Here is an 11090-nt window from a genome sequence, read left to right on the forward strand (position 1 = left end):
CATTGATGACAGACTCGACTATCATACTAATCATGTTTTAAAAATTCTTTCTCAAAACTCATCTTTACTTTCTAAATAACTCAGTCTAAAACTCAAATGTTGGATTTAAAAAGCTTATCAAAATTTATAATTCAATTCATAGGGTTCATATGGAATTATGAACATGAACGACTAAACTAAGGGGTCTTAATAGCAATATCAAAACTCAGTACTTTGAAATCAAGAGCACAAGAACTCAAGGACTCCACTCATCTAAAAAACACTCAATTCATAGGGTTCATGTTGAGACATAGATATGAATGAATAAACTCAAGAATCTTATTGCATAACATATAGAAATTCAATAATTAAGAATAGAATTTCAAAAAGAAACAGGAACTCGAGAACTCAAAATCAACTCATCCCAAGAATACTCAAATATAGGGGTAGAGTCCTAGATTTCTCTTTTACTGATTTGAAAGTAGATGTAGGGCGTGTGATGAAAGAGTCCAACACTATGATAGTCTTACATACCAGGAAGAACAAGGTTCTTGAAGAAACTGGAATAAGAACTTGACTAGAAGGTAAACAACAAGAAAACATTTCTTGAGATTCTTGAATTCGTTTCTTGAAATCTCTATGGCCAAGAATTATGATTTTCATTAGTGATTCATAATTGCATGGAGGAATTTGTATTGGAAAAAATGAAATTCCTGGAGAAAGAATTACCTTGAAGAAGAATCTTGAAAAGGATTGAAAAATTATTGAAAAAGATTGACAGAGTCTTGAATGGAGTCTTGTTCTTTGATTTTTCATTAGGGTTTTGCCTTAGGGTTTGAGAGAGAAGAGAATGATGGATTACGAGATGAAAATCAGATTGTTTTTGGGTCTATAATTAGTCAAGAAATTCGTGTAGAGTTTTCTTAGAGGTAAAAGGACAAAAAGACTCTTTTTAATGTTTTCCCGTCCGCTAATTTGTCACTACACTGTATCAGGTTACTAAAATGATCATAACATATTACTTGAAACTCAAATTGTTGCGAAATTTATGGCATTGGAAAGAAGATTCAAATACCTTTAATTTGATTGGTAATGGGCCATGTAGCTCTTTATATTCAAAGAGATTTGGTCATTTGAAGTTGACCCAGGTAGAATCTTACATCAGATGTTAATCGGTAAGGAAACTTTCAACTCAACTTTGTACTTGGAGATTCTAGTGACCTTAATTGATATCCAAAATCATTCCCACACTAAAGAATATACCTTTACACATATGAGCAATTTAAGAATCATTCAATAAGACCCTACATGTAAATGAAGAATAGTTCGGATCTTAACTTAGAAATTTTTAGGGTGTTACAATTAATTAGTGTATTCAATGCCTAATTTTGTCTTATTCTGATTATATGTTGATGATTTGTAGCTATGAAGGAAAATAGATAAGGCAAGGATTGATGTTTGAAAGAAAGGCCAAAAATGTAAAAACAAATTGCAAACTATACATTATTGATCACCAAACGAGAAAGGTGACTATCTAGTGAGCATAGTGAGCATGACCTTGCCCAAAATCACAGTGTACAAAACTTGTCTCTATCAAAAAAGGTCGGCTAACTCCAACAGTGAAGGCGATACGCCAAAGAAGAAAGGCGACCTTGTTGAACGTCACCAAAACTGATAATGCAAGGAGAAAAAATGAATTCTTGAGAGGCAGACCAAGGTGGTAATCAGTGATTTTCTGAATGTGAAAGGCAAATTTGAACGAGTTTGGCGATTAAGGTTAAAACACCTGAAGCTTAAAATATGAAAAGTGGAGCTGAAGCACAAGAGGAGATTCACCAAATGAGCTCGACGAGCATGACTTATGTCGCCAAATGAAACATGCATTGCGATTTGAGCTAAATTTTGGGAAACTATAAATAGCTCGAATTAGAGTGAAATGAGATAGTTCTGAAAATTAGAAAGATTAAGAAATATTTTGAGTTTATAGAGAACACTTGACCTTTGTGAAGAACAAGTTCTAGCTTTTGAGGTTTGTCAACATTTCTTTTGAATTTGATAAATTGAAGTTGAATCCAAAGTGGGTTTACTCATAATTTCTTAATTTCATGTTACCCATGGTTGCTTTCATGGAAGGTATATTTTTTTTGCTTGTTGTGATGAGTGGCTAAAACCCCAAGATCTAGGGGGGTGCAATTATGGGATTGAGTGTTCCTTTAATGTAGTGTGTATTGTGTTATGATTCCTTTTGCATATGTTAATACATGAATTTGGGCTAATTAGCATGGGGTTAATTTATGGGTAAAGGTTGCTAACTTAATTCCTACTTCCGATCTCTGGTCGATGCTCAAAAGAGATTTATTAGAGTGGGTAGTTATCCAATACTAGAAATTTAGGTGTGATTTCTGTAACTTACTTGAAAATAGAGGTTGTGGGTCAGATCTATTTTCCCTATTTCTGCATCAATAGAGAGAATAGAGTAAGATATTGGATTGTGTAGATTCTCATTTAGATGAGATCGAATGAAGATTCTATGCGTAGATTCTTTGAGATAGAAAGATGATTAGCGTCATTGAAAATGACTTAGCCTATTCATGAATGTTCATCACTATAGAGTAGCACAATTACCCATATATGACATTGATTTCTCATCCCCGCACCCCTAAATTGCTTGTTAATGTCACGACCCAAGGAAGACCCAAGGCGTAACATTAAGTATAAGACCCCAAAAGGCCTCATACAAGCCACTTAGCAATCATCATACAAGATAATAGAACATTAAAGGTTTAAAAGATAGTTTCAACATATAAACGTTTTATAGAGAAAAGGGGAAGTATAAACATTGTCTCAAAGCCATCTAATACATAAGAATAAATCGGAGCGTAACCCATACATCAAGTTAAAAAACTAAAAGTAAAGGCATAATGAATTAAAGGTTTGGTCCTTCGAACATGAGGATTCACCAATTTTCAATATTCTATATGAGATCTCTAGCCACGGAAATGCGACTCTGAATCGCCGGACCCTACATTCGGGAAAATGTAGGCAAGAGTATGCGTTAGTACAAAATTGTACTAAGTATGATAGTCATGCATAAAAGTATGAAATTATGCTAGAAAGGACATTCATTTTCGTGATATGCAAAGACCCAGTCAAAACATAAGATAAGAGGGTTAGAAAACATGAGTCGTAAAACATGGTTAATGAAAGTAAAATCGTGTTTGAACACATGTGAGATACTTCTTGAAGAACCTTAGTTCATTATTGTGGGAATTAGCCTTAGTCGACATAAAGACTATGTGAGCTATAACATGATCCCCTACACCGAAAAGTCTTGTCCTACTTGCCAAGGTAAGACCATGGTTGAGCTATAGTGGATCTGCTAGCTAATGTCTATCTAGACCATCATCCTGTGGTGGCACATAGGTAAGGAATAATGAGATTTCTTCTAGAAACCCGATCTCAACACGACAGTGCTTTCATCTCAATATCCTCTCGGTGCTAAGCATAAATCCCATGAAATAGTTGTTAAGTCTTGACTTATGTTATCATAAAAAGACATGGGTAGTCTCCATATGCCTTATCATAAGATAGATCCTTAGACCATGCGTGAGAAAACCTTTCACTGTCCATGATCTTTTCATAATATCTTTTAAGGCCTATAGTCATTCACTTCATGTTAGAGATATCCCTAATACTACTGAAAATAGTATTTAAAACGTGGTCTATAATCATTGATGGCATATTCGGATACCATACTAATCAAGACCTAATCTAGGAAAATAGTCTGAAAAACATTGAGGGAAAATCTAGATGTCATTCATGTCATGTGTCCAAGCTTCATAGAACATATAGACAATCTCATCTAGAAGATTTCTTGAGTCATAAACATACTTCTGTGAACAGACATTCTATTCAATAATTCATAAGCTTCATCATGTATTCAAAGTCAATGCATCTTCAAATTCATTTATATCTATTTCATAAAGAGAAGACATGCATATTTTCATAAATTCATCTTTCATAGTTCAAGACCCACATTATATAAACATAGCGTAGAAAACTTGGGTTATGCATGGGTTCATGGGAAATCAACTTTAAAACATGCTATTACTTCAAGTCATGCATATAAGTTCATAAATCAATAAAATACATCAACATTGAAGGAATCCATGACATGGAAGAAATCCCTAACTCAATTGGGGAATTCTAAATTTGTAAATTGGAGAATTTGGGAACTCCATGGAGGAAAGGGCTTCATGGATAAAAACTATCATACCTTGATACCAAAAGCATGGAAGCAATGGAAGATTAGGAGGCTTGATCTTGAAACCGTAACTTTCTTCTTCAACTTCTAGAGAGAGAAATATTTGAGAGGAAAAGCTTGATCTTCTTTTGAGAATTTAAGAGAATGAATTGAGTTTGGGTGATTTGGGGGTTTAAAATCATTATATAAGGTTTTGGTTAGAAGAAAAGATGACACAGTATTGAGTTAAAACAATTGGGGAAAAGATCCAGAAGTCTCTAACCAAAAAATGGTCGGATTGGCATCAATGAGGTCTTCACGGCCCATCATGCACTACCATAGCCTATCAAACGGGCCGTGATGAATATCTACCTGATAGCGCTTCACTATTTCGGGCATAACTTTTTATTCCGAGTATAGAATTAAGAAAATTCGGTGGCGTTAGAAATACAACTCAAAATTCTTTAATTTGTTACATTATGGGCTACCTTATTCATTGTTTGCTAAAAGATATGATTGTTTGGAGTTGACCCTAAACTCTAAGTCTAATGAAAACCCTTCATAAACGACTTCACGGTCAGTGTGAAGCTTCACGGGACGTTTGGAGGCCTGTTGTCCTTGACCAGTGGCTCGAGGTGAACCCCTACTGAACTTGACCCCTTCACGACCACTTGTACAACCGGTCTCCGTCTTAACAGCCCGTCTAGGGGTCCGTGGGAGGGAGCCTGCTTGGGGTAGGTTTTGCCTCCTTGTCATGAGCACCAAAACAAACTGTAGTCCCCTTGACGACCCATCTAGGGCTCCATGGAGGGTCCCATTGTCTAGTTTTGGGTCTTGACAAGTCTGTTAGACCCCTTCCTAGGCTTTCTCGAATTCGAGGTGTTACAATTAACTCTTAAATTCATTGAAGTTGTATTTAACTGTGACCATTGATAACAAAATCTTTTTATTGAATTGGTGGATTCATCAAACCCATTGTTGTTTCTTTAAGGATTGAGAAAATTTTACAATTTGAATTTCCTGAAAAGAATTCTCTACAATATAACAATCCCTATGGGATTCGACCTTGTCTTGTCATTGGATTTTTATTGACTACGACCACTTTCCCTTTTATTTGGTTTTAATGAGGATATTTTATCGTTCTCAACATGTTTTGGGCTTATTTTGGGATAGAATACTATTTCCTTAGATCAATGCACCTTGTGAATTTTGTATGTCTCTTACGTCGTTCGGATGGACTAGGTCCTTCTTGACTGGAATATCAGACTTGGGTCTCATAAGAAGAGACTTAATTAAGGCCTTCTGTCTTCTCTCCCGAGTTTTTAGCCCTCCTATCTTCTCTCCATACCTTTGCAACTTTGAGGCGTTACTAGAGGTTATGTACCTTTTTTTTGTATTGGAGTGCTTCCAGCTTGGAGCCTTTTGTGATACCATTGAGTGTGGACGTTGATCCACGATGGCTTGGAGCCTACGTGATATTCTCTTTGGACTGAATTCCCCTTGGGCGCTCTTGCTACCTGGGCAGCTGACACCCCTAGGAGTAGACAGGCTGGACGACCTAGATGTATGAGATCCTCTATAGAGTTGACACGTCGCTGAGTCATTCTTGCTAGCTGGGTGGCTTACGCCCCCTAGAAGTTTACTATATTGCTAGGCGGGCTGGGTTGATTGTCTGTTTCTCTAGCGAGGCTGGGAGTTGACTAGTTGGGTTGATTGCCACTCTTCTATCTGGACTAGGACCATACTAGTTCTTGGTTACTTGGGCTTAGAATGCAATGTTTTGGAGTTCTTATATTGGTTATTCTTCTATTTTATGGACTTAGCTATTCTTTGTACCTATCAGGCTTATGGGGTTCGTTCAGAGTTTATTGAACTTGTGCAAGACTGTACCTTCTGGGCTAATGGGGTCCAGTTAGGTTTAGTGTCGAAGTACTTAGATTTGCTTGTGTATGCTCGTGTGCTTTCTTTTCATATTCGCCTCGACCTCTATTTATGTGTAGACTCTATCTTTTCTGATTGCTTTTACCTTTCTTGATCGGTCTGTCTATGATGCCTATTGAGTACGTTGTTTTAGTACTTATGCTACACTATGCATCTTTTCGTGATGCAAGTTCTAGTACCATCTACAAGCAGTAATCGTTCGTGCCATCTTTTGCAGCTTGTGGATATCGGAGATGAGGGTGAGCACTTGGTGTCCTAGACCGACATGTCTCCTTTGGTACATATGTTAACTTGCCTTTTACCTTTGAAATGGCTTGTTGTGGTCCACTTTTGGGACTTGTATTTATCTTGTAAGACAACTCTATACTCGTGCCTTGTAGGTTTGGGTAGGGTTTCCTTTGTATATACTTTTTGGTTTTCTATTATGTTTTTGTCTTTTCTTATTGTTAGTATTACTGTCTATGTAGTTCTACCGTTATAGCCACTACTTCTCATTATGGGTATGGGTCTTATTATTTACTAGTGGGTTTAAGTAGGTGCCACTATGAATCGGGTAGTCAGGTCGTGACATATGGTCGGAAAAAAATTAGAAACAACGTCAATTTCTTTAGCCAAAAACTCTTTCATTGTCTCCGGTGAAAGAGGGAAAACTCTTGACACCCAATTTTGACCCTCCTTTCTTTAAATTACATTTGATTGAGCTTCTAAGTTATTAAAAAATATTATTTTATCCATCATCATTATTATAATTATGATACTATCATTGTCACATTTATAAAATTACTAATAAAATACATGTTTCCTTAAAAGTCACTTCTATCACTTTAGTTTTCATTTTAATTGATTGTCATCATTTTATTTCTAATTTCATACTTACTAAATTAATATAAATCATCCAGTAATTTTTTAAATATTTATAGTTCTACATACTAATTATATATTACACTCGTTAATAAATTACAAGCTCAAATGAATTGATTTAAACAGCGAAAAGAATCAAGAAATACTTCAACAATTTGGCTACTAAATAATAACCCAAATCTACACAAGAACCCTAAAAAACAAGGGCCCAAAAGCACCAGCCCAAACATAAACCCATCATCCCTTTTCACAATCCCTACTACCCACTTTATCCTCATTTAACTATCTAAAATACACTTTTTGTTTTAGATTTTTTAGGATTTTATCCCCCCCGCCCCCCAAATCCCCCATAATTCACAAGCCGCCAGAGCCTCTCTCTCTCTCTCTCTCTCTCTCTCTCTCTCTCTCTCTCTCTCTCTCTCTCTCTCTCTCTCTCTCTCTCTCTCTCTCTCTCTCTCTCTCTCTCTCTCTCTCTCTCTCTCTCTCTCTCTCTCTCTCTCTCTCTCTCTCTCTCTCTCTCTCTCTCTCTCTCTCTCTCTCTCTCTCTCTCTCTCTCTCTCTCTCTCTCTCTCTCTCTCTCTCTCTCTCTCTCTCTCTCTCTCTCTCTCTCTCTCTCTCTCTCTCTCTCTCTCTCTCTCTCTCTCTCTCTCTCTCTCTCTCTCTCTCTCTCTCTCTCTCTCTCTCTCTCTCTCTCTCTCTCTCTCTCTCTCTCTCTCTCTCTCTCTCTCTCTCTCTCTCTCTCTCTCTCTCTCTCTCTCTCTCTCTCTCTCTCTCTCTCTCTCTCTCTCTCTCTCTCTCTCTCTCTCTCTCTCTCTCTCTCTCTCTCTCTCTCTCTCTCTCTCTCTCTCTCTCTCTCTCTCTCTCTCTCTCTCTCTCTCTCTCTCTCTCTCTCTCTCTCTCTCTCTCTCTCTCTCTCTCTCTCTCTCTCTCTCTCTCTCTCTCTCTCTCTCTATCTCTCCCTCTCCCTGTCTCTCTCTCTGTCTCTCTGTCTCTCTGTCTCTCTCTCTCCATTATAAAAAAATTCCATTATTCTTTAGATATGGATAGAGGTGTTCACTCTATATTAGTTCTATGGCTATGTCAATCACGAGAAGAATGCCAAGTACATCCATAAATCCCAACGTTTGTTCCTTAATGGTTATTTTTGATTAATTTCAAAACAGTAAATTAAAATTCCTGCTCAACATTTCAAGAACTCTTATTTCAACTATAAAAGCTTACTTTAAAGTTCATTTTCATAGGTTTTTGAGCTACTCTTTTACACTTCAAAATTTGGCTGCCACTCATCCTTTGTTAACACTGAGTTTTTCATTTGCATCTCCTCTCCAAATCTCAAAAATATTGACAGAGTTTTTCTTTTGGTTAATCATGTTGTTTTATTTGTGAGTAAAGTTAGATTTCAGTAGATTTGAGACCTCGCCAATGTTCATTGCCATACAAAAGGTCAGTGCCAATATTATGTTCTTTCTTCATTATGTAGTGTGCATTGTGTATTTGTGTGGTTTATTAAATATACTCATGTAATAGAAGTTGATGAATTGTGCATTTCAACTTATACCAACTTAGATTTCATTAAGTCACGGTCAACATGAATTTGGTTGACACAACTCTTGAAGATACAATCTTTTTCAGTGGACATCCATATTTTTTGCCGCCCGATGATAGAACAAGTGCTTCTTCAACATGTAGGCCTCTTGTTTTCCCGGTTTGTACCTCCTTTTCCTAGTTAATACAATGCCCACCTGGAAATTTCATACATTTCTTTGCTGGCATAGTACTCTGACAAATCTTTGTAGAGGCATGTAACTTGGATCCCTAAGAGTACTCATTTTCCAATCAACATGATGAAGAAATTACCCTCTTTCCAATATCACATTTTTGACAACAGGAATCCATTTGTGCATCTGCATACCCCAACACAGAATGCGTGAAAGGAAGAGAAAATTAGAATTTTTGAAAACTGGAAAATGACTATGAGTACTGTAACATCTCGCACCTAGAAATGACTATAAAAAGCTTAAAATATGAAAATATTGATTTTTTGAAAGAATAAGGAAATCCGAAAATTTTGTCCAAGTTAAGAAAGTGAGTTTTGGCCATTTTCAAACGACCAAAACTGCTAGCTCAGGAGGATTTAGAAGCAGCTATAGATATGGTTGGAAATCCCTTGTAGAGATCTTTCCAACACTGCCAAGATTGCACGATTTTGACATCGTATGAGTGAGATATGCCTTCCGGAAGTTGGGCTGTTGGATTGAGGAAAGTCTCAATCCGGATTTAGGGAAGGGCAAAGTAGTCTTTTCTCTAATTAATTTCCTAATTCATTTTTAGGGATTTATTCGGGGTAAAAACATGACTTATTCAGTTTGGAGGATTGATAAATATGTTTAGGGCTTGGAGAAAAGAGAAAAGAAGAAAGAAAAGGGAGAAAAGCCAAGATTTCGCCAAGAACGTCAAACGTTTGGAGTGGAATTCATCCGGGGTGATCCCTATTAAGGTATGTGAGACCTTTTTGTGTTGTGTTAGTTCACCCACACACAAAATTGTTTCAATCCAATTGTTTTGAGTTGTTTACATGTTGAAGAAGTAAGGTTCTTGAAGAACAAATTGTAGAATTCTTGTTGGTTGAGTTGTTGATGGTTGGGAGTGAGTTCATTCATGTTTCAGAGTTGTTTTTCAAGTTAGATTGGTTGTATATTGAGGGTACATTTGATCCTAAGTGTTGGGGAATGAACTATGGAAGTTAGGGAGGTTTAGAGAGGAAGAACAGAAGAGAAAAGTCGGAAGTCGCTGGGCAAAAGTGCTGGGGCTTCGTGCCTGCCAGAGCGCCACAAAAACTTCTCTGAAGTTTGGCCTCTGGCGTGTCGCGCCAGCCAGACTTCTCTGAAGTTTGAGGGTTGGTGCCCCCCGCCTCTAAGAGCGCCAGGGATGCCAGTTCTTCCTATTCGTTACCCACCTTTTCGTACTTGTTCCTAAGCGATGTACCTATGTTTTCTAGTTGATTCCAACACTCTAAGGTACATTAAAACATCATGAAATCATCCATAAATATGAGATCATGAACCTTGAATCCATAATTCAATTCAAGGAAAGTTAAGATCAGAGTCAACGAAGTTAAGAGTCAAGTCTAGAATTTAAGAAGCAAGTCAAAGTAAAGTTTCTTAAAAGTTTTCAAGAGTCTTTAACAAATGTTTAACTTCATTTTTAGGCTCAAGTTTCAAGTTAAGCAAAGAGTAAAGGTTGAGTTCAATTTCTCAAAAAAGCTATAAGGGGACTAAGTATTCCCAAAGAGTTTATAAATGTTTTCACATTTGAGCAAGAAAGGGAACAATTCGATTCCAAGAGAGCTTTTTAAGCTAAGTTTTTGAGTAATTATCTCAATTCAGAAAGAGTTTGTTTTTACTAAACATATGAGCTAAGTACATTTTGGAGGAGTATTGAGCACTGATATGGGGATGCGAGTTCATATTAACTCAAGTCTCCATAAACCATATAGCCATCATGGGGTAGTAAAGGATCATACTTTTTTAGATGACTCCTTAAGATGCTTTTAGCATAGACTAGTGGATCCACTAAGTTAAGCGTTCTTTATGACGGCAGAGTATAAGACAGTTCTGGCAGCGTGGGAAAAACATTGTATTACCACTTAGGCTCATAGTGGTGGTTGTCAGTTAGAGAATCTCCCACAAAAGTTATATTACTTTTATATTTAAGTAAAGTTGGGTTTGTTATTGCTTTATCTTTAACAAACTAAGTTGTTTACACAATTTTACAAGCTTTATATATATTGCATGTGTCTTATTGCTTTATATTGAGTTCAGTTGTTCATGAGTTAAACAGAGCCAAGGTAAGTGTTCCTTTGTACTCCTTTCAAGCTTAAGTTGTTGTTTAGCTTTCCAATTCGCATACTCGTACATTCAATGTACTGATGCCAGTTGGCCTGCATCTTATTATGATGCAGACACAGGTAACCAGGATTAGCATCCAGCACGCCGTTGATCCAGTTGAGCACTCCAGAGTCAGTGGTGAGCCTCCTTGCAATTCAGAGGACTCTGTTATTTCGCTT

The sequence above is a fragment of the Solanum tuberosum genome, unplaced genomic scaffold, assembly GCF_000226075.1.
Source record: "Solanum tuberosum cultivar DM 1-3 516 R44 unplaced genomic scaffold, SolTub_3.0 scf00221, whole genome shotgun sequence".
NCBI lineage: Eukaryota > Viridiplantae > Streptophyta > Magnoliopsida > Solanales > Solanaceae > Solanum > Solanum tuberosum.